The sequence below is a fragment of the Lissotriton vulgaris genome, chromosome 5, assembly GCF_964263255.1.
Source record: "Lissotriton vulgaris chromosome 5, aLisVul1.2, whole genome shotgun sequence".
NCBI lineage: Eukaryota > Metazoa > Chordata > Amphibia > Caudata > Salamandridae > Lissotriton > Lissotriton vulgaris.
The window spans coordinates 582,921,577-582,946,232 of NC_141693.1; positions in this window are offsets into that span (position 1 = coordinate 582,921,577).

Genomic DNA, 24,656 nt, shown 5'->3' on the forward strand with positions numbered 1-24,656 from the left:
GGCAATGTAACAGATACCCTTCCAACCCTTCGGGAGCCAGGTGTAAGCCTTGGTGCCACACACAAAGTACATGTTCGGAGAAGCAACAAAGGAAGGGGGGTCAGCTGAGTCCAATGTTCTGGTGATTCGGCAGGCGCTGTGACCCACCAGTTGCGTTCCCTGGCCTTCTAGGCACACAAGGCCGGTGACATTGATAACAGACAGGGCCACAGTCAGAGTGGCGGTAGTTTGTTTTTGCAGATGAGAGAAGGTGGTTCTGGCTGGATTGTGGAGCACCTGTACTTCGACTCGTTCCTTGGCTGGAATGTCTTTGAGGAAGGTGGCGCCGGCGAGCGCAGGACACAGGGCAGCTGGGGTCTTTCCTGTTTTGTTCAGCCAGAACCCAGAGTAGAAGTGTGACACTGTCCGGCTGGAGGTGGCGTTGTCCCTGTGGCTCTCTTGCATGAGGATCAACCAGGCGAGGCAAGAGCCGTGAACTGAGAAGGGTGAAGGGATGAAGGGAATGGAGTGTCCAGTGGCATGCGGGAGCAACCCGCAGATCCAACAGTTCGTAGCATTCGCAGCAAGGTTGTGTTGGTGCAACAGTTGCACGAAGGAATTGTTCCAGAATTCCCTGCGCCTTTCTCGGAGCTGAGGTGACAGAGGGATTAGGTGATGCTCTTTCAGGGGTGTTGGCTGTGCAGTAGGTAGCAATGTCTCATGAGCCGGTGTGCTTTCCTCCAGAATCCAGAAGGAGGTCATGAGGAGGAGGCAGAAAAGGAAGACAATGAAGAGTGCAATTGTCTTTGATTTGTGCAGGTTGTCAGTCTTTGGATTTCTATACTGGGTATTTCCCGTTGCTTCCATCATCTTCTTATCTGGCGCTTCCATCATCTTCTTATTTGGCGCTTCCATCACCTTCAAGGGGCTCGGTAGTGGGCAGAACCACAGACTTCGTTTAGCTTCTCTCCCGGTAACCCTTGATTGTGTTTAGGTCACCGTTCTGAGATTTAACTTAGTCCGTGGCCTACTTAGCCGAAGCTCCCTCCTTTCGACGCAGGAAATACCCTTCTCTGGATGGCACAGTGGGGTCAGAGAATTTTGCAAGTTCGAGTGCCTCAGTATCGGGATAACAGTCCAATATCGGTCGGTCTTTGCTCAGGAGCTCTTCTTGGGTGCTGACGTTTTCTGTCGTGGCCAGGTTTGCAGAGACCTTTCGGCAATGATGCGCGTGCAGCCAGTGCTTCTTCCCCTCCACTCGGAGTGCCGTTCGGGTGGTGATCAGCACTTGCCAGGGGCCCGTCCACCGAGGTTCCAGATTCTTGGTTCGCTGGAAATTTCGTATCAATACGAAATCTCCCGGTTGGATGTCGTGGCCGGGGCCCCTGGAAGCATCGGGGATGGCCTGCTGCACCTGTTGATGAATGACAGACAACGTTTTAGTTAACTTGCACAAATAATCAGACAGTAGGACGTCCGGGACGTCATGAATGGAGGTCGGTTTGGGAGCAGTCCAGAGATTCATCGGCCGCCCAAACACGACATCGTAGGGGGTCAGATGGTGCTTGGTGGGAGTGGAGCGCATCGATAACAAGGCCAGTGGGAGGGCATCCGGCCAGTTAAGTCCAGTGGTGGCCACTATTTTTGCCAGTTTCAGCTTCAGTGTGGCATTATGGCGTTCCACTAGACCAGCGGATTGGGGGTGGAAGACCGCATGAAATCGTTGCTTCACCCCCCACCCCTTTAGGATTAATTGGATAACCTCAGCTATGAAGTGGGGGCCATTGTCGCTCCATAAAATTCGGCAAAGGCCATAGCGAGGGAAGAATTCTTTCAGTAGTACTTTGGCAGTAGTCATGGCAGTGTTGTCACGGGTTGGATAGGCCTCTACTCATTTACTGAAGGCACATACAATGACTAGTACATACTTCAGGTTTTGGCATCTCTCTAGTTGGATGTAATCCATCTGAAGGACCTCAAAGGGGTGATTGGGGGTCCCAAACCCTCCCCGGGGTACTACAGTTCCTTTCCCGGGGTTGTGTTGCAGACAGATAAGGCACTGCTGAACTAGGCGTCTGGCTGAGTCGGGGATTTTGTCATTGTGCCAGACTTTGGAAATGAGTTCGATCATGGGTGCAGATCCTATGTGTGCGGGGGAATGTGCCATTGTCAGTATGGGGATCAGGTATGAGTCGGGCAGCAACCACTTGTTTGCATCCTTCGTTCGCCAGCAACCCTCTTCGTCCTTCAAACCCACCCTTGCCCACTTAGTCAGTTCGTGAGGGGTGCTGGCCGACTGTATGTCTCTGATCATTTCCCTTGTGTCACTCCATTTTTCTGCTTGTGACCTGGTCACATATATGCGTGTCACCGCCCTATTCTCAGCTGTGGTTCGTGCAGTGATGTCGGCTAATGCATTCCCTTGTCCGACTAAGTCTGTCACTCTTTTGTGTGCCTGACATTTGATCACCGCTAATCGTTTGGGGAGGAGAACTGCCTCAATCAGAGCGGAGACTAAATCTCCGTGGAGGATTGGGGTGCCGTGGGACGTCAGGAATCCCCTCTCCCTCCACAAGAGCCCAAAATGGTGGACCACTCCGAAGGCATACTGGCTGTCCGTATATACGTTCGTGGTGGTCCCTGCGGCTATGATGCATGCTCGGGTGAGGGCTATCAGCTCTGCTGCCTGGGCGGATCGTTGTGTGATGCAGGCTGTTTCAACTACTGTTTGGGCTGTCGTTACTGCATAGGCAGCTGAGGTGGTGCCATCTGGGAGTTTGATGCATGAGCCGTCTACCCATAGCTCTCCATCGGGTCAGGAAAAGCAGTGTCTCGGAGGTCAACCCTACTCCTAGTCTGTTCGTCTGTGAGGGTCACACAGTCGTGTATGGGAGGAACGTCGGGGTCGTTTTCGGGCAGGGGTAACAATGTGGCAGGATTCAGAGTCGTGCATCTTTTTAGTGTAATGTGGGGTGCAAGCAGAGTCAACTCGTACCCTGTCAGTCGTGCGCTAGTCAGGTGTTGGGTCTTTGTCTGGTTCAAAAGGGTGTCAACTGCATGGGGCACTAATACAGTGAGGGAGTTGGAAAGTACGATTCCCTCGCTCTGACGGATGGAGACAGCAGCGGCAGCTACTGCTCGAAGGCAGGCAGGTAAAGCTCTGGCTACAGGATCAAGAGTGGCGGAGAAGTAGGCACAAGGGCGCTGCTTAGGACCAATTGATTGAGTTAGGACCGACAATGCACACCCCTCCCTCTCGTGGGTGAAGAGGGAGAAGGGTTTGGAGTAGTCCGGAGTTCCTAGGACAGGCGCTGAACAGAGTGCATCCCGTAATTCCTTAAAGGAGGCTTGACACTCAGCGGTCCAAGGAAGCGGGGAGGGGACATCTTTGGTCAGTAGGGCAAGTAATGGTTTCACAATGAGACTGTAGTTAGGCAACCACTGTCTGCAAAAAGAGGTTAGGCCAACCAAAGAGCGGACCTGCTTTTGTGTTTTTGGGATGGGGGTATCTAGGATGGTTTGGATTCGGTCGGGTGTAAGTTTCCTCCCTTCTTTGGACAGAAGATGGCCTAGGTAAGTCACCTGTGGCTGACAGAACTGTAACTTCTTTTTGGAGACTTTATGGCCATTTTCTGCAAGAAAGTGTAGGAGTTGGACGGTGGCTGTCGTTGCAAGCGGGGTGGTGTCGGCCGCCAAAAGGATATCATCGACATATTGGATCAACACCACTCCCTCTGGTAGCTGGAAGGCATCCAGCTGTCTTTTGAGGGCCTGGCTGTAAATGCTGGGACTTTCAGTGTACCCCTGGGGAGCTCTACAAAATCGGTACGAGCGGGATTTTAAAGTGAAGCCGAAGAGATAACGGCTGTCTGGATGGATGGGGATAGAGAAAAACGCGTTCTTAAGGTCGATAACAGTGAAGGTGGTGGCGGTGGACGGGATGAGGGTCAAAATGGTGGTGATATCAGAGACTACGGGATATTGGGGTACAACCACTTTGTTAATCTCTCGTAAGTCGATGATGAAGCGGTACGCTTTCTCATCTCCTTCACCTTGCTTCTTAACAATAGGTAGGATTGGGCTGTTGCAGACGTTGCTAACCACCTCTTCAACCACTCCTGCATCTACCAGAGACTGAATGATCGCTACCAGTGCCTTCTCACCCTCTGGGGATATCCGATATTGCGGGAGCTTCGGGAGCATAGCGTCCTGTCGTACAGTTATGTGAATAGGATCAATCATCATTCGTCCCACATCAGAGTCATTTTTGGCCCACAGGTACGGAGGCAGGGTGTCAAGCAAGGACAGGTCAGCGTCAGTTATGGAGCACATGTGTCGTGGGGGAGGGGATCTGGGCATGTCTGGGTTGTCGTACAGGATGACTCGTATTCCATCTGGGGAACACCTAATGGTAGCTCGAAAATGTTTCAGTAAGTCAATGCCCATAATGGCGTCAGGGGAGTTGGAGGAGAGTAGAAATGTCGCGTCAGTAGTGTTGTTTTCCAGGTCAAAGGTAATAGGTACGGACAGGGGGTTAGTGGAGGGCGTCCCATCGAAACCTATTGACGTTATGTGTGAGCCAGACAAGGGTGCCCTTGGAATCAGTCGTTTTGATAACACACTACGTGTCGCCCCAGTGTCTACCAAGAATGGAGACTCTGTACCCAAGACCTTAGCGGTGACATAAGGACCTTGCTGGTCAACACAGAGCTCGACTGGATCCCTCCCTTGCCCCTGGCAGTCCTATGCAAAGTCGGGGGCATGTTCACCTTCGGACAGCTGGTATTGATTCTGTCGGGGACGGTCAAACGTGTTCAGTCTCCCTGATCTGTCATTGCTGGTGTCGTTGGAGCTCCCTCGTCCTTGTACTCTATTTCTCGGACCACCTGCCACATCCCTGGAATCCCTATTTCTATTCATTTCTAGCAAAACCGGACACTGGAATTTCCAATGGCCGAGCCCTTTGCAGAAGGCGCATTGGTCATTGCTAACGTCTCTCCGTCCAGTGTGGGATGTTGGGGTGTGATCTTTAGGAGGTAGATCTCTGGGGGTGTTTGATTGGTAGTTCCCCCTTTGATGTTCCCGTCCTAACGCTATACCCTGTATCTGGGCTATCATTACCCTTTCCTTTAAATCTTTCTTCTTTTTCTCGGACGCCCTATCATTCTCATTCTTTTGGTGCTCGTAATACTGAGCCATCTGAAGGATAGCTGCGGGTTTGGAGGTCCCCCAACTACTCTCACTCGTCTGCAGTTTTTGGGAGACTTCTTGTGTTAGTCCCTTTACATAATTTTGCACAAACAGGTGCTGTCCGGTTGCGGTGGTCATGTCTTGGCCACTGTAGTCGGAGAACACTGTCTCAAATCGGGAGAAGTATTCTGACACATCTTCCTGGGGTTTCTGTCGACAGGCCGTGACTATCGACCAGTCTACTTTTCTTTCCGGGACCAGTGTTTTTAATTTCTGAACTATTTTATCTGGGAGTTCCAGTATGTCCTTCACTGGTTTACTCCCCGGCTCTCGCTGTCTATCTAGTTTACCGAGTTGGTCCCAGGTATGTCCAAACAGATCCGTGTGGTCAGCCTTCCGGATTTGCTTCCACACGTCGGCCGGCAGACATAACCCAAAGAACAAGTCAATATCTGCTAAGGTCATTATTGTCGAACCCAAGGCTGTGCCTAATTCGGTATAAAATGCTGTCGGGTTCTTTCTTAAGTCGGGCAGGGTTTGCTTAAAGGTTAGGATATCTTGTCGGTCCCATGGTTGGTAAACCCAATTGTACACAACCCTTCCCTTTGCATTTTCGTTATTAATATCATCGCTCGTTCCCTGGCCCCGTGGCGGGATCCAGTAAGGGGCTGCTTCTCTGATAGGCATCATAGTATTGGCTACCTCTACCGAGGTCGTTTCAGGGACTGTAGCCTTGGCTTCTGGTTTCTGTTCCGTGAGGTGGCGGAAGACCTCAAGCATCTGCATGAAGAGCTCTGTCGCTTCACGTTCAGTCCCATCTCCAACATCAATTTTCCTATACAGTGTTGTTAGTTTAGCGGGACCCTTACTCTGATACCTATCTTCATACGCGTTCAGGGTGTAGTAGCTGAATCGCAAGATGAAATGCCGTCTGTGGCTGTCGGCATGTGAATTATATACGCTCATTGTATAATCTTCGCTCTCCCTTCGTTCTACTAATGTCTTTGCTATTTTGTCGATCCCATCCTGCTCATCTTTGCTCAACCTATTTAGTCTGGTTGATGATTGTTTGCTAGACTCGGGGTCGTCTGATGAGGTTGTTAATGTGGCTGGTGCAAAGGCCGTGAGGGCTGGTGCACTAGCACTGAGATCGCTTTCGCTCACACTCGGAGCGTGAAAGCTTTGTCGGCAGGGGGCATATGGAGGGGGCATGTAGATGATTGGGGGACCTAGTAGTAACTCATCGTTCGCCCGTTGTTTGGAGGGCAATTCAGGGTAGAGCGCAGAGGGGGTCCTAACAGGACATTGGCCTGTCGACCCTGATTCTTGGTTTTGCATAGTATCTTTTCTTTCTTTTATTTCTTCTTCTAGTTGCTTCGCGGCTAGGTGGGCTGCCTTTCGTAATTCTTTCCCTATTTTTGCTTCTTCTCTTTTCTTTCGTTGTTCCGTTTCTTTGCGCCACATGCCGATACTGTCGAGCATAGTGGGCGTGGTCTTATTCTTCTGGAGCGCTATTTCTAATGTTTTTATTTTATTTTCGTCAAAGGAACCTATCAGTGGCCACTGACTTTCAGGGTTCTTTTTCGTATATTTATGCCATAGTTTAGTGTAAGCTATAGCGACTAGTCCATACTTAGTGAACATGTCCTTATTAGGGGTGCCCTCCAGTGGAGCTGGATGGTTCATCTCTAATAAGCGGTCCGGGCTAAACAGGCTACCAACCAGTGGGGAGAAGACAGGCATGACGGATTACAACGGGGACAAAAGTCTGCACTACCTATCTTATCACGGCGGACAAAGACTAGACAGAATATTTCTATTCTACGTTATTTGGAGGCCGTGAATACCTCAAAAGAACCAATACCGAATAATCGGCCAATCAAACAATCCAGTGGGGAGAATAAGTGGGCCCGAAAAATTATCGTTACCCACTCTTTCTCTACCTGCAAAGAGAGACCTTGTTCTTCCCTGTTTGCAGACAAAGAATCTCCAGACAATAATCCACGAACGACAGTTCGGGAAACAGTGGGGGAGGAAGATAGGCACGACGGATTACAACAGGGACAAAAGTCTGCGTTACCTATCCTTCACTGCTTGCAAAGAGAGAGCCTGTTTGTTTTTTCCCCGTTTGCAGACAGTGAATCTCCAGAGGGTTTCAACAAAGCGTAATACTAGTATTATCCAAACAAAAACAATTTTCCTCAATTCGTCGTGTTTACACGACCTTACCCGGACCGCATGGACGGTTTCCTGTCCTCTGGATCCAGCGCCCGATCGTCCTCTCTCCTTCGTGTTGTTCGCGGCACTCCTGATGGTTCCCAGTCAGGACCGTAGATCACTCGAGAGAGGTCTGTTCAGAACTAGTGAAGGTCGGATGATCGGCTGTCAGACGAGGGTCTATCGGACACGAGCTCTTCCCGATCGTTGCAGTCGTTCACTCTGTCATCGGGACCTCTCCCACTGGATCCACGTGTCGCTGATGGGCCCCACGCTTTGGGACGCCAATTGTGGAAAAAGGTAGGGCTAGGACCTTTCTCAGGATTTGCCCGGCGCTAACCGCCCTTGTACCATTCAAGTTTACCAAGCAATGAGGCAGGCGCCGGAGACCAGAAGGCAGGAAACAGAAGTTTTATTCCGACGGAGCAGAACACATCAGATCAGACAACAAGGTATCATCTCGAGGTGCTCTAACAGCCTCTCCGAGGCCTGGCCTCTTATACACTGGTTTATGGCATGTGACCTTCCTTCACCACAATCAGAACTTTGTAAAGCAAGGAAAAGACATCCCCGTAATCCTCGTGTTAATCCCACCCCCATATACCTTCACAATAGAGGTCCTCAACCTGCTGATAAGAGGAGGGGGTCATCACGCAGCTGAGTGTTCCGTTGAGTCTTAGGATGTGTGCGCCTGATCATGTCACAGGGGGTGGGGAGGCCTGGATCAATAGAGGGACCCTTGAAGGAGAGCGACCTCATACAATAAAGGGCAGTAAATGATATCTCCCGGCTTAGGCAATGGCCTCGGACCTGTGTGGACAGTTGGACACGGGGTGAGGGGCCATCAATGGGGAGGTATTCATGCTGCGTGGATAATCCAGCGCAGGAGGGAGGTTTATCAACAGAGGGGCATTCATGGGAGGAGAGGAGGTGTTGGTCAGGCGTTGGCGTGACTCCCAAGGACAGGGTCATGCAGAAGGGTCATGCTCATAAGGAGGAGGAGGGAGGGGGAGCCAGGGTGCGCGGAGGATGCTTGCTGGGTCAGAGGGACGTGCTGGCGATCGATCGTGGACAGGGAGACCATGATATCTAAAATGGCTGCCGTGCACGTAGGACATAGGTGACAAGCTGGCGCAGATAATGTTCAGATCGCAAATTAAAATTCCACAAGGGAACGTGGAAGGGATAGGCCGGTGCTGCTCAGCTGCAGGAGTAGCTGGAGCCTGGTGGTAATAACGCCTGCCTGCACTTGCCAAATGCTGATGGGTGAGGTAAGACATGGAGAGCCGGCCCTGAGGAATTTGATTTTAACCTGATCTCCTGGTCCTTGTCTGGCCAGAAACCTCTTTCAATCTCACGTTGAGCGATTGTAACTTGAACTACGTTGAAGGGTGCAGCCTGCTGCCTTTGCAGAACTGGCATCCCCTCTGGTGCTAACTAGAGATATTAACTTTTTGTGCAAACACCACCAAGCTCCTATATCACCCAATGACTGTCCTGCACTACTGCAACACAACATAGGGACCGCTCCATCATTGCACTCCCCCTGCCCCACTGTGCCTCTATTGACTTTGAAGGAGCAAGCAGGGATGCCAGCATGCTGCCTCCAACAACCTGCACTTGCATGCTCTAGAGGGGCTCCCTACTCAATCTAACACACTTTGACTGGATGCTAGCTGGCCCTGGGGGACTGCAAAAAAAAAGCATACCTGCTCCCTGTGATTTCCTGTCTATCATACTCTCCAGCACTATGCGGTAAAGAATAGCATGTGCATGATCTCCTCACAGAGCCCTCCTGGCTGCTTAATCTCCAGCCATTCAGGCTCCTCGATGTGTATGTCTATATCTTCAAATGCCAGTCTCTGAGCAGGCCTCTTTCTCCAGTCTTAAACTATTTGCATGTTCAGCCTTCATGTTCTACCAGATCAATCGAGCTCATCTCAAATGAACCCTTATGAGTGTCTGGAGTGGGCCCCACATTCCATGCCTCAATGAGGTGATGACTCTGTGCCTCTCCTTGGATAATGATGCCTCTCAGCACCCACTGTAGTTCTTGCATTGTTGGATACTGGACACCATGGTTAGCACAAAGTGCATGAGACCATCACCAATGCCAAGTAGGGTAATCTCAGTCACGACATGTCCAGTCAAATGGCTCGCCCGCTAGCACTGGGGAAGACTGCATTCTGCCAACAGTGCTGAGCCCAGCTCCAGACCGACTTGATTTAATCCTGCAAGCAATCCATAACTCATGAGCTATCAATATCTATGACCTGCTGGGTGACAACCCCCCTTCATTGCACATACTATGGAAACCATCTCCTCCAACCTGGACCGTCACTGCCTCCAGATCTTCCTTGGTGACTTCAACCTCGACTGGAATGACCCACTTGATCAGGCATTCAAAACTCCCAAAAACTTCCTTAATGATCTCTCCCTGACCCAATACTGTGACAGTCCCACACACAATCTAGGCGTGACCCTCAATCTAATGATCGCTAATCCCAGCTCCATCCAACTTGATTCTATTCTTCCCTGTCAGACTATCACTATATTATCTTCAATATCCTTGAAAGCTGAAACTCGAATAGATCACAACCACTAAAATAAAAACATTGGAAAAGATCCTTCCATAATACCAATATCAATGAGCTCATATCTCACTGCACTAACTCCCTACTGCCCCCTGTTAACATGGCCAACGTTCACGACCACACTGATCACTATAACAACCCCATGCTCTCTGCCCTTAATACATCTGCCTTCCTTCAACTAAAAGGAAAGCCCATCAAAAACTCCAAACCTTGGTTCAGTGATAGCTTAAATTCGGACAAAATCAGCCTTGGACTAGGAGAACGTGCCTGGAGAAAAGCTCCATCTATTGATCTACTAAAAACTCTTAGACTAAAAAGGAGCAGCTACAACAAATCCATCAGTACTGCAAAAGCAACCTTCTTCAAATCCCAACTGGATGAAGCCAAAAATTGACAGAAAAGACTCTTTGAGTTGATTAAGTCACAACCTAAGAACACTTCCGGCCAATCACCTCACATATCCTGCCCTCTGCCGAGCTGTGATGCTGTTGATGACTTCTTCCTCGAATAAGATTGAATCGGACCTCAAATCAGGTCTAATCGAACTCTCACTCTCACCTGAATCCTCATTACCTGCCCCCCTCGTACTTTGTGGTGTCCCTCCCCCAAAAACAATGCCTCTTGGAACCAATTCACACCAGTCAATGACGCTGCCATCGTCAGCATACTATCGACCCTGAAACCCTCCAAACACTTCAATGACACCTTCCCCCCCAACTTCTTCAAAGAAATGGTAGGAATCCTGGTCCCGCTCTAGTCCAAGATCATCAATGCTTTGCTTCTTCATGGGAAGATCCCGGACTGCCTGAAGGCAGGTCTAGTTCTCCCTATTCTCAAAAAACCATCGGCTGACCCGGAAGACCTGAATAACTATCAAACAATTACAAACATTCCTACCCTGGCAAAAGTCCTCGAGAAATGTGTACATGAACAGCTGCCCAGACACTTTGAACAATTCCAGCTCCTCGACCAATTCCAATCGGGCTTCTGCACTGGGCACAGCACTGAGACGGAAATCACGCTTTTAGTGGATGATGCTCTCTCTTTGCTCGATTAGAATGAAGATTTCCTATTAATACTACTCAATCTCTCATCTGCATTCGACACAGTCAGACATGCCATACTTCTTAACCTCATGGAATATAGGATGGGGCATTCTGGCATTGTCCTAAAATGGTTTGCCTCTTTTCTCAAGAACAGATCACAAAGAGTAAAAACCAATAAAACTCTATCCAACTCCAAACCCTGTACTCTGAGTGTCGCTCAAGGGTACTCTCTCTCCCCCACACTCTTCAACCTTTTCATTGAACCTGTGACTGTAATCCTCAAAGATTTCAACATCCAATAGCACATGTATGCAGATGATACCCAACTGTACATGAAACTATCTTCTCCTGAAGACATTCAGTCACTCAACGGAACCCTGCACAAAACCTTTATTTTCATTTTTTTTATTTTACAGAGTTTTGTACAGCGCAAACTCGACCTGAATCGGGTATCAGAGTGCTATACATAGCACCAGTTGCATTACATGAGGGCACATTCATTTTTGTTAGGCACGGGGAGATTAAGTGATTTGTCCAGAATCACAGGATGTTTAGCTGCATTGCCAAGACTCTAACCCAGTTCTCCAGATTCGAGGTTGACCGCCCTAGCCGTTAGGCTACCTTAAACTGGCTCACCTCACACCACCTCAAACTTAACACCCTTAAAACTGAATTCCTCTTCATTTCACCAACTAGGCAATCCCCCATTGAGGGACAGTTCCTAACAAACGTCACTGCTCTCAACTGCACACCGCACATCATTGACTCCACTAAGGGCCCGATGTAGGTATCGAAATACCGATCGGAAATGGCCGAAAATACAGATTTTCTGCCGTTTCCGACCATTATTTGGATATTGATATGTAGGGGCATGTCAAAATACAGAATCGGTAATTTTACCAATTCTGTAAAATACTGAATCAGTAAAAATACCGAATCTGTTTTTTGGGATGTAGGTAGCACTGAAATCAGTGCTACAGGGGTGTAAGAATTCATAATTTACCACCAACTAGAAGTTGGTGGTAAATAATGAAAACCCTCTAAAAAGCATTTTTTTTGCTTTTTAAACGGTGCCATGTTGCAGACATACATGCCCTTAGGGCATGTATGTCTGCAACATGTGCACCTATACATAATTGAGGGGTGCAACAGGGTGTCAAAGTGACACCCTGCCACCCTTCAATGTTTCCTTAAATTACCGAATCGGTAAATAGCGATTCGGTAATTGGCATTCATTCCTATGGGCCTCCAGGCCCTTAGGAATGAATGGCAATTACCGAATCGGTATTTACCGATTCAGTAATTACCGAATCATTCCGATTTGGTAAATAATTCGGTAAATATACCTACATCCCGATTGCCAGTTCTTAAATACCGAATCGGTATGATTCGGTATTTAAGAATCTGTAATCTGGGATTACCTACATTGGGCCCTTAATCACTGGGAGTTGTACTAGACCAGAACCAAAACATGCAAAACCATATCAAAGCTAATACCAAAGGAGCGAACTTTCAATTGAGCATTCTTAGAAAACATAAACCTTACCTCCAACAAGAAGACTTCAAACCAACGGAACAAGCACTAGTGATCTCAAGGATTGAATATGACAGGGCTACTCTATGCAGTCTCCCAAAACTCAGTTTAGCCCTACTCGGAGCATCTCTCAATGCGGCGACTAGACTTGTCACTGGCTCCAAGAAATCCAACTGAACCTCTCCTAACCTGAAAGCTCTCAACGGGCTCCCTGTTGAGGCCAAGATACAGTTAAATATTGCTTGTATGGCCCATAGAGCACTAGAATTCAATACCCCTATCTACCTTAAAAATAAGTTTGAGCTATCTGGTAGCACCAGGCCCTCAAGGAGCACCAGCAGTATACTCCTCAAGCCAAAGAAATTAATGAAACTGAAAACCTACAAACGTACTTTGCCTGGCATTGCCCTGAGAATATGAAACACCTTACCTGCCGAAAGAAGAATAATTGCCCTGTGTAAATTGTAAATTTCATGCTGATGCTTTTATGGTTATTGTCTTTTAACCGAATAAAGTACTTTTTGAACTTTGAATAATTCTCTCAACCCTTACCTTCAAAGGGGAAGTGAAAGCTCTACTGATAAGCAACACACTGAACACTGAACTAGAAGCTTTGCACCCTGACTGTTTTTAACTGTCTTAGTCACCACCTAGCCTCTGCTACGGACATTTGTTGCATGCCACCATTCCACTGTTATTCCTTATGTATCTTGTCCCAATTGCTAACTGACCGCAGTCACGGACCAGTATAACCACTTTGTCACTGTTGTTACTGATCCATATTGCCTTAAATGTCTCCCACAACTCTCGTTATATGTCCTCCACAACCGTCCTGTAAAGCGGTCTGATACCCACTTGGGTCATGTTCGCTCTATATAAAAATTCAAATAAATAAATAAATAGGAGCTGCTATAGAACATCTCATTGGTATACTGGTAGATGACCTGGGCCTCCTGCAAGATGTAAACTGTCTGACAGGGACAAAATCACTTAAAAGGCTATATCTACCTGGTTCCACACCAAATGGCCAACTTAGCTGACCTGGATGATCTTCTAAACCAACTTCATCTCTTACATGATAGGACAGAATGCATGTAGGGTCTTGCACGATGCAACAATGTGCAAATTATTGGACACCTGAAGGCATACAGGGACCTAGTGCTACATTGTTCATCGAGAACTGATTGAGGACCCGTGTGGCCCCACAGAGGCTCCCTGCTTTTTTATGGTGGGAAGGACACATATAGTGCCAGCATCTTTCTCTCTTCCAGGAGCACATACCAGATCTATTGTGGCCAACATACTTAATTTAAGGGCCCGGGAAGGTGTGTTATAGAAAGCCAGGGAATGCGCACCAATTGTTCTTTTCCTGCGACTACACATTAGTGGTTCAGTGCAGGAGGACATCCTTTCTCACTGCAAAGGAACAACTCTGTTCAGAAGGTCTAACACATGCTTTAATGTTTCTAGCATGCGTACGAGTGGTCCATGACCAGCAAACTTTGTTCTTTGGCTGTATGGGACTGATTGGAAAGGCAGTATACAAATGCTCATCGCCCCCTCCATCTAGACCATCATCCCAGAACGTACCACAAACTCCCCGATAACACAAGGGTGAGGTCCCCAATTGCTCTTTTCTAGGGCAGTTCCTTCTGCCCAACTGGCATTGGAGGAGCGATGGGCAGTGATTGCCACTGTGTCTTCTACCCGGCAACAACACCAATACCTCCTCCGGAAATATTGCCTTGCACTCTGACTCAAATGCCAGCATGGCTCTCTTCCCTTCTGTGATGTACCAAACGGTAAACATTGCAATCTGAAACTGTTAGTGTGATTATTCACATTATCATTTGTGGCCCTTCTGGTTCACCCTTTACTGATGAGACTCACTTGTGGTACATGAAGTTCCTTGCATCTTCAGGCATAAGTATTGTTTACATAATTCCATGTTGCATTAATGTGTTTTCTATACTGCTCTGTCGGAGCGCGGCGATTTCTCACACCATTGCTTTATACAGTTCTGTGCTGAGAGCCTTGCTGGTCTACCTCCAAAGCAATTGCTCAAGTTTATGCTCAGTTCTAATTGGTTTACAGTTTTGGATAAAAGATTGTTCTTTGCTGAACAGCGCATTGGGGTGCTGTTATTGGGTTTTTTCATTATGTCATCTGCTGTGCACCCTTGATTTATTTGAATAGTGATACTTGGTGGGTAATCCTGTTTAATATGTCATAGGCTTGTTCTTTCTATGTAGACCATTCCAAGTAACTCCAAAACTTTAACATGGAATAGCAGGGGCTTGGGATCAGTCCATAAATTTCTACCGGATTCAGCTCCAGCTTAGCCGCAGTAAGGCTCACATAGTTTATCTACAGAGAACTCACCTTTGCTCTAATGACTCATCCAAACTTCGTATGAAGTGGGCATGGCAATGGTTTGCCGCTACATACTCTGCCTTTGCCTGAAAGGATTTATTATAATAGGGTAACTCTGTGTCCTTCAGAACCTGGGTGTTGCTAATATAATCTGCAGTTGGTTTTGTTGGGTGGCTCAATTGCTTAGTGTTTAGGAGTCAATACAAAACACCAAAGAAACTTTTGGGGAGAAGGACTGACAGGGTGGGAACTGTTGGGAGAACATGGCGGCTAGCAGGTGTGGCTAGTCGCGAGACTCAGGAGTTCCGGGCGCTCGGTACTGTCGGAATGGCGAGAGTGGAGGCGGCATAGAGAAGCTGAATCAGCTGCTTTTTGAGCCGTTTTTTCTGAGCAGTAGCGGGAGCTGAGAACGCCGCGAACGCCGTGAATGCCCAGGGATTACATTACGAGCAGTCCGTGGTTGCAGATCGTTTGGCGGGACAGGTGCTGAAGGCTCCAGGCAAGCACAGGCAAGCACAAGCATACGCCGGCAATGACACCAGGACGCCGGAGCCTAGAAGCAGGTGGAGCGTTGAAAACATGGGCACTGTGGAGGCTGTGGCAGGCTGTGGCAGAAATTACAGGAAATCACCCCACATAAAGTTTTTCTCGCAAGTAGCAGCAGCAGTATAACAGAAGCAGTGTGTCACTTTCCCTGCTGGATGTTTGGCATTTAAAGACACAGATTTCATTTTTCATTTTTCATCTAAAAAAGGTAGGAACCTCTCATGCTTGTAAAACAAGACTTAATACGGTGGGTCTATGCGGCAATTGAGTTGAAGAAGGGGAGGAAAGCCGGGTATAGACACCGTAATATTGAAAGCATTGAACACTCTAATTCAAAACTACTAATCCCACAATGCAATGGGCGAACAATTTTCACTAAAGTAGCTTCTCCAGCTTCCCTTGCACCCTTAAATCCTGATCTGTATTTGTCAGAAAAACAGTCAGCAGATTCCCAGGGCCTGGGGTATACCCTTAGGAGTAGAGGAGGGAAACAACATACCCTAAATGTGTCAACAGAATCTCTGCCGTTACCCAAAACTAAGGCAAAATCCTTAAAGAGAACTGGTAAAAAGAACTTAAAAGCACAGAAGACAGCTGAAAGGGTAACACCACCTCCGTCTTTGAAGGCATATTTTAAAACTGTCCCTACAGTCCTGGAACTTAAACCATCTGATGAGGTCTCAGCAGAGGAGTCTATAAAAGGTCTTCCAACTTCCAACAGGTATCAAACCCTAGAAGGCTTAGAGATGGAACCGGTGCTGGAACAAGTTATAGGGTCAGCCATAGGGCCAGCAAAAATCCCTAAACAACCCCAAACATATTGTGAGGATAAAGAACCTGAATTTGGACCTGATCCTTATTTAGAGGGGGGAGTGTCAGTTCAATCCGCTCAGACAACGAACACAAACAGCGAGGATGACATTTTCAAGGTCCCACCGAATGCAGAAAATATGGATCAGTCAGTTATATCAATGTCAAAGCTCTGAGTTTTGAGGTAAAAAGTGGTTTTCAAGCCACACTAACTAACCGATTCAGAAAAAAGGGCTGGTGATGGACAGAGCATCTGAATTAAGCAGAATACTCGTACCCAGTCAACAGATATTGGCTTGATCCGTCACCGTTTTTATCTCACTGCACCATCCCAGCTCAGAACCTGGCTACATGCAAATTAGTCTGTCCCTGGCCCAGTGCATCATGGGAACAGGGCAGACCAAACTACCAAGCCAATTCTTTTACTGGAAAGGAAACAAGCTTCCGGGGACCGGTTTCTGGCATTACAGCCGTCTTCGGCCCGGCTTGCTTGAATCCTGATGGTGCAGTGAGCAAGGGACTCATGTCTGATTTTCCCTTACCACCCTTCTAGTGGACAAAACGATTCAGAAAAAGGGGGTGGTGATAGACAGAGCATCTGAATTAAGCAGAATACTCGTACCCAGTCAACAGATATTGGCTTGATCCGTCACCGTTTTTATCTCACTGCACCATCCCAGCTCAGAACCTGGCTACATGCAAATTAGTCTGTCCCTGGCCCAGTGCATCATGGGAACAAGGCAGCCCAAACTACCAAGCCAATTCTTTTACTGGAAAGGAAACAAGCTTCCGGGGACCGGTTTCTGGCATTACAGCCGTCTTCGGCCCGGCTTGCTTGAATCCTGATGGTGCAGTAAGCAAGGGACTCATGTCTGAGTATACCCCACCACGCTTGTGGTGGACAAAACGATTCAGAAAAAGGGGGTGGTGATGGACAGAGCATCTGAATTAAGCAGAATACTCGTACTGAGTCAACAGATCAGGGCTTGATCCATCACCGTTTTTTAGCTCACTGCACCATCCCAGCTCAGAACCTGGGCACATGCAAATTAGTCTGTCCCTGGCCCAGTGCATCATGGGAACAGGGCAGACCAAACTACCAAGCCAATTCTTTTACTGGAAAGGAAACAAGCTTCTGGTGACCGGTTTCTGGCATTACAGCTGTCTTCGGCCCGGCTTGCTTCAATCCTGATGGTGCAGTGAGCAAGGGACTCATGTCTGAGTATACCCTACCACGCTTGTGGTGGACAAAACGATTCAGAAAAAGGGTGTGGTGATGGACAGACCATCTGAATTAAGCAGAATACTCGTACCCACTCAACAGATCAGGGCTTAATCCATCATCGTTTTTTTAGCTCACTGCACCATCCCAGCTCAGAACCTGGCTACATGCAAATTAGTCTGTCCCAGGCCCAATGCATCATGGGAACAGGGCAGACCAAACTACCAAGCCAATTCTTTTACTGGAAAGAAAAAAAGCTTCTGGGGAGCGGTTTCTGGCATTACAGCCGTCTTCGGCCCGGCTTGCTTGAATCCTGATGGTGCAGTGAGCAAGGGACTCATGTCTGGGTATACCCTACCAAGCTTGTGGTGGAGAAAACGATTCAGAAAAAGAGGGTGTTGATGGACAGAGCATCTGAATTAAGCAGAATACTCGTACCCAGTCAACAGTTCAGGGCTTGATCCATCATCGTTTTTTAGCTCACTGCACCATCCCAGCTCAGAACCTGGCTACATGCAAATTAGTCTGTCCCTGGCCCAGTGCATCATGGGAACAGGGCAGACCAAACTACCAAGCCAATTCTTTTACTGGAAAGGAAACAAGCTTCCGGGGACCGGTTTCTGGCATTACAGCCGTCTTCGGCCCGGCTTGCTTGAATCCTGATGGTGCAGTGAGCAAGGGACTCATGTCTGGGTATACCCTACCACGCTTGTGGTGGAGAAAACGATTCAGAAAAAGGGGGTGGTGATGGACAGAGCATCTGAATTAAGCAGAATACTCATACCCAGTCAACAGATCAGGGCTTGATCCATCACCGTTTTTTAGCTCACTGCACCATCCCAGCTCAGAACCTGGCTACATTCAAATTAGTCTGTCCCTGAGCCAGTGCATCATGGGAACAGGGCAGACCAAACTACCAAGCCAATTCTTTTACTGGAAAGGAAAAAAGCTTCCGGGGATCGGTTTCTGGCATTACAGCCGTCTTCGGCCCAGCTTGCTTGAATCCTGATGGTGCAGTGAGCAAGGGACTCATGTCTGAGTATACCCTACCACGCTTGTGGTGGAGAAAACGATTCAGAAAAAGGGGGGTGTGATGGATAGAGCATCTGAATTAAGGAGAATACTCGTACCCAGTCAACAGATCAGGGCTTGATCCATCATCGTTTTTAGCTCACTGCACCATCCCAGCTCAGAACCTGGCTTCATGCAAATTAGTCTGTCCCTGGCCTAGTTCATCATGGGAACAGGGCAGACCAAACTACCAAGCCAATTCTTTTACTGGAAAGGAAACAAGCTTCCGGGGAACGGTTTCTGGCATTACAGCCGTCTTCGGCCCGGCTTGCTTGAATCCTGATGGTGCAGTGAGCAAGGGACTCATGTCTGAGTATACCCTACCACGCTTGTGGTGGACAAAACGATTCAGAAAAAGGGGGTGGTGATGGCCAGAGCATCTGAATTAAGCAGAATACTCGTACCCAGTCAACAGATCAGGGTTTGATCCATCACCGTTTTTTAGCTCACTGCACTATCCCAGCTCAGAACCTGGCTACATGCAAATTAGTCTGTCCCTGGCCCAGTGGATCATGGGAACAGGGCAGACCAAACTACCAAGCCAATTCTTTTTCTGGAAAGGAAACAAGCTTTCGGGGACCGGTTTCTGGCATTACAGCCGTCTTCGGCCCGGCTTGCTTGAATCCTGATGGTACAGTGAGCAAGGGACTCATGTCTGAGTATACCCTACCACGCTTGTGGTGGACAAAACGATTCAGAAAAAGGGGGTGGTGATGCACCATCAGGATTCAAGCAAGCCGGGCCGAAGACGGCTGTAATGCCAGAAACCAGTCCCTGGAAGCTTGTTTCCTTTCCAGTAAAAGAATTGGATTGGTAGTTTGGTCTGCCCTGTTCCCATGATGAACTGTGCCAGGGACAGACTAATTTGCATGTAGCCAGGTTCTGAGCTGGGATGGTGCAGTGAGCTAAAAAACGGTGATGGATCAAGCCCTGATCTTTGGACTGGGTAGGAGTGGTCTGCTTAATTCAGATACTCTGTCCATCACCACCCCCTTTTCTGAATCGAACACTAACTAACCAGCAGGAGTTAAAAGAGAAATTTGACGCATTAGCCACCAGAACTTCTGAACTGGAGTTGTCAGTGGTAGATTTAAAAAAGCTTGCCAACCAGCATAACAAGAAGCTCGAAGATCTCAAACAAAGGGAGCAAGGGCTCCAGGAAAGGATGGAGTCCCTTGAAAATGCGCAGAGACGCAATAATCTGCGCCTCCTGAAGGTTCCAGAAGGGGCAGAGGCGGGCAATATTAAGGAATTTGTAGCTAGCTTGATCAAGCAAACTATTGAGTTGGAGGTTTCAGAAGCAGAAATAATAAAAGATATCCAGCGAGTCCACAGGGATTCATTCAGGTTGAAACCGAATAAAAGCAGACCTAGAAATATCCTCGTGTATTTTCAGACTTACACTTTAAAAGAGGAGATCCTTAATAGAGCTTTAAGAACTAGTGAACTCTCGTCGGAAGGATTCTCCTACCAGATCAGGTCTGATGTCGCCTCTATTACAGTGTCTAGGCAGTGGGAGCTTGGTAAACTGCTAGAACCCTTTAAACAACTAGGCGCTACAGCTCAGCTCAAATTTCCTGCATCACTGAAAGTGATGTATAAAAATAAAATGAAAGTTCTAAAACGGTTAGATGAAGCAGAGGAATACCTTCAACTACTTACAGATGACCATCAGAGAGAACAAGCTAACATTCATTCAAATTACTAAAAGATTCTAGATGAGGTATCCTCTATCACTATCATCATATTTTCTAACTCTTTTTCTATACATAGTTAGCTGAATTTCTTTTCTACCACTCATAACTTAATTATACGATACGCCCGGACGGAAGAGTCTCGATGGCCAAGTTCGGCCAAAAAAAGGAGGGGGGTTCTTCAGGGGAGCACGGGGTTCAGGGGAGTGAGGGGGGGAGGCGGGGTCACTGGGTGGGGAGCATGGGGAAAAAAATTCCAAATCGCCAGATTCTAATTTTTTCTGTTTATACCTATGTCAGGACAGATAGCGCAAGGTAGGGTAACAACAGTATCATACATCAAGATTCTATCATGGAATGTGAATGGGTTACGAGTTAAACATAGAAGGGAGAGAATCCTTCAGTATTTAAGGGACGCACCCGAAAATATATTCATTTTACAAGAGACTCATTCTACTGAACAAGAACTAAGAGACATCTTTGAGAAAAAAAAATGGATCCAACAGGTTATAACTTCTTCACAACAGTCCTCTACTAAAGGGGTTGCTATCTTGATTAAATCTAATTCAGGGATAAATCTGGTACATTCTAGGTCTGATAAAAGGGGAAGATGGGCTATAGCAAAAATAAAACAACACTCATATACATTTATGATTGTAGGATATGATGGTCCAAATACAGATGACCCCCTACCTTTAAAAGAACTGCTAGTTGAACTTTTAGATTTTGAAGATCCAATCATTTTCGCAGGGGACTTCAATCTAGTAATCGACCCAAAGCTGGATAAAACATCTGCGGCCAGGTTTTCTCATAATCCCAAAACCAGGGCAATAATATCTAATGCAATAGCCCAGTTTGGCTGGAAAGATATCTGGAGACAAAAAAATGGTATAAAAAGAGAATTCACATTCCATAATATGAAACTCCATCACAAATCGAGACTAGATTTTTTTCCTAATCGCAGAACATTTAGTCCAACAAGTGGAGGAGATAAAACATCTCGCTGCCCATATCTCCGAACATTCGGGGGTTACTTTAACTTTAAAGCTCTCAGGACCCCAGTTGGTCAAGAGATGGACTATAGATAGAAGCATCCTTTTAGATGAAGAAGTAACAAATAAATTGACTGAAGAATCAAATGAGTTTTTCACGTTTAACTTAGACACAGCCACACTCCCAATAGTCTGGGACACATACAAAGCCTTTTTGAGAGGGCGATTACTAGCATATCAGTTTGCAAAACATAAAGCATACAGGGCACAAATCACACAGATCGAAGAAAGAATAAGGGCCTTAGAACAAGCTGTGCTAGTCCCCAGCTCCCCAGATGAAGAGAATACCAATAAAAAAGATCTCCTAACCTCTAAATTAGAACTAGAGCAGGTATAGATGGAAGGCTGAGGAAGCGCTGGCAGGCTAGTGCACTAGCACATTTTGAATAAGGAGAGGCCAGCGGAAAACTCTTAGCCTGGAAAACTAAAAAAGATAATGAAAAGAACTCCATAAAGGAAGTGCATATCACAGACACGGATGTGATTTCTGAGAACAGGCTAGATATTGAACAGGCCTTTTTCCATCACTTCGATGAAGTTTATAGAGAAGATTTACGCCCTCAACAACAATCAATATATTCATGGCTTGACCAATTCCAGGTTCAAGCTTTAGATGATCAGTCCTCCTATAATCTTAATAGAGAGATCAGCTCCACTGAAATAGCTGCGGCGATAGATTCTGCCAAGAATAGTAAGGCTCCAGGCCCTGACGGGATACCATTAGAAATTTATAAACTATTAGCTCCAGTAATCATACCCTTTTTGAAAAGGCTATTCTCTGGTATATTTGAGGAAGGGGATAATATCCCTGTTTCTTGGAACGAGGCCATAGTGGTTCTCATTTTAAAGCCAATGAAGAGAGCATATCAGTGTGACTCATATAGGCCCATCTCCCTTCTTAACACTGATTATAAGCTTATGGCAAATATACTAGCAAAAAGACTAAACGGATTGGCAGCCAAACTTCTACATGTAGACCAGAAGGGCTTTATAAAGGGTCGTTCTATACAAGAGCTCACACAAGCATTGGTGGGAGCGATTGATGTAGCTTCTCAATACAAAATCCCATTTGCGGTTATTACCCTGGACGTCGCAAAGGCTTTTGACCGTGTCAACTGGGAATTCCTTACTAAAGTATTAGCAAAGGTCAATTTGGGGAAACACTTTTGTGGCACAATAGCAGCATTTTACCAAGCTCCGACGGCCAGATTATTGATAAATGGTAGTCTATCTTCTCCCATAAAAATCCAAAGGGGGACAAGACAAGGGTGTCCTCTATCACCTTTACTATTCGATTTATACAGGGAATAATTCGCAGAAAAGATCAGACAAGACCAAGATATTCTACCCTTTAAATATAAGAACTTGGTGAAGAAAGTCGCCCTTTATGCGGACGATTTGATGTTATATACCATTGACCCTATCAAATCAATTCCACTTATTTACAAAGCGGCAGAGCAATTTGGTCAAGTCTCTGGATACCTGATTAATCAAGCTAAATCAGAGTGTATGTGTTCGAATATTCCTCAGACTAATCACATTCCAATTCTGAAAAACCAAATCAGATATCTGGTAATACAAATTACACAGGACATATTTTGGCGCCCGAACAGGAACTCCCCCCCTTCCCCACTCGCCGGTGAAGTCACGCGGCCTTTGACCCCTTCTACAACCCCGACGGAAACCGTGCACGTTTGCGGGTTTTCCCGCTATCTTCCCTCGGGCCCACGAGGGAGACGGAGACTGGGGTCCGGCGTCCAGACGAGGTGGTGAGGAATGCGGAGGATCCCGACCAGAGCCCTAGTCGAGAGAGCAAGGTCCGAGGTGTCCGGAGGCCCACCTGTTCCAAAGCGCATGCGTAGGAGAATCGTCACCTGACGCAGTCCAGTCCAGTCCAGTTTCCGTTCCGAGGCCTTCAGTTTTCTTGCTTCCCGGTGAGTACCGTTGTTGGGAACGCATCTAGACGGGTTCATTAATTTGTGCTCGGTAAAGACAGATTTGGGTACACAATCTGGTCCTGACGTGTTCACTTAGGTGGATGCAGTCCGACGTGTCTCTTTATGGGACCGGTCTGTACTGTTTTAGCAGTGCATCTAGTCTAGCAACTCAGTGATTCAGTGTTCTAGTGTTGCAACTTGAGTTTTCAGTCTGGCTCTTATGTGTTTTTGTGTATCAGGTAACCTGTTGTAAGTGTTTTAATGTTGTGGTATGAGTGACTGTTTTGCTGTTCATTACTGTGTTTTACTGTGTCCACGTTTTAAGGTAATTCGACCATGCCGCTGTTTTCTAAATTACGTCAGATAGGTACTAGAAAAGGGATACTCGAAGAAGCAGTTCCCGTCCCACCTCGGGACACTCCAGGATATTTTATGTACCACAAACACGGCTTAGATGCTGTGCTGTATTTAGACTTATGGGTGGGGTACACCAAGAATCCGGAAGAGAAGTTTAGATGCCTGCCTCAGGGACATGGGATGCCGAGTACATCATGAGAGTAGAAGAAGCATTATGGAAAAAGAAAGCCAGACAATCCCAGAAGGATGCCATAGAATTGTGGCGTAAAGAATCACACAGACGAACAGAAAAAGAATGATATCACTTATTTGCCCTGGGGAACCCCCTTCTATTGCACATAAGATTTCAAAGGAGCCTATTCCCTGCTGTCCAAAGTGCTTTCTGGAAAAAGCAGAGGATCTCCATATGTTTATGACATGCCCCGAACTATCGCAATTTTGGTTTTTAAGTACAAGAAGGTATGAAAGCCCTCTTTGGGTATGAAATACAGGTTAGTACACAACAAGTATTTTTTGGAATTCCCCTCAATTACGAGATAGTATCTCAAGATATTAATAAGTTATTTTTATACTTAATTATTTTAGCACGTAGAGAAATATGTAAATTGTGGTTGAGTACTAAGGCACCAATATATTTAGATTGGGTTAGGGCAATCAGGCACACTCTTAGCTTAGATAAAGTGGTATGGAAGAGAAGGAAGCATTTTTGGACTCCTTGCATTATTTGGCTCGATGGACTATAAATCAACTTTGTCCAATGATTATGCCTTTTTGCGGAACGAACCACCCTAAGATCAGTCCAATGGTCTGGTAAAGTGTAAGACTGAGCTGACTATAGACATGGTGGTTCCATAAGATTCATATTGGGTGTCTGCAAAAAGAGCTTTCATAAAGATTCTCAGTATAATCAATACCGAAAATATATTTGTTGGCGTATGAGGACAAAAAAAAAACACCAAAGAAAGTTTTATCAATGTAAAATTCAAAAATGCTAATATTTTTTAAAATAACCAATGAAACACACTAAAAACATT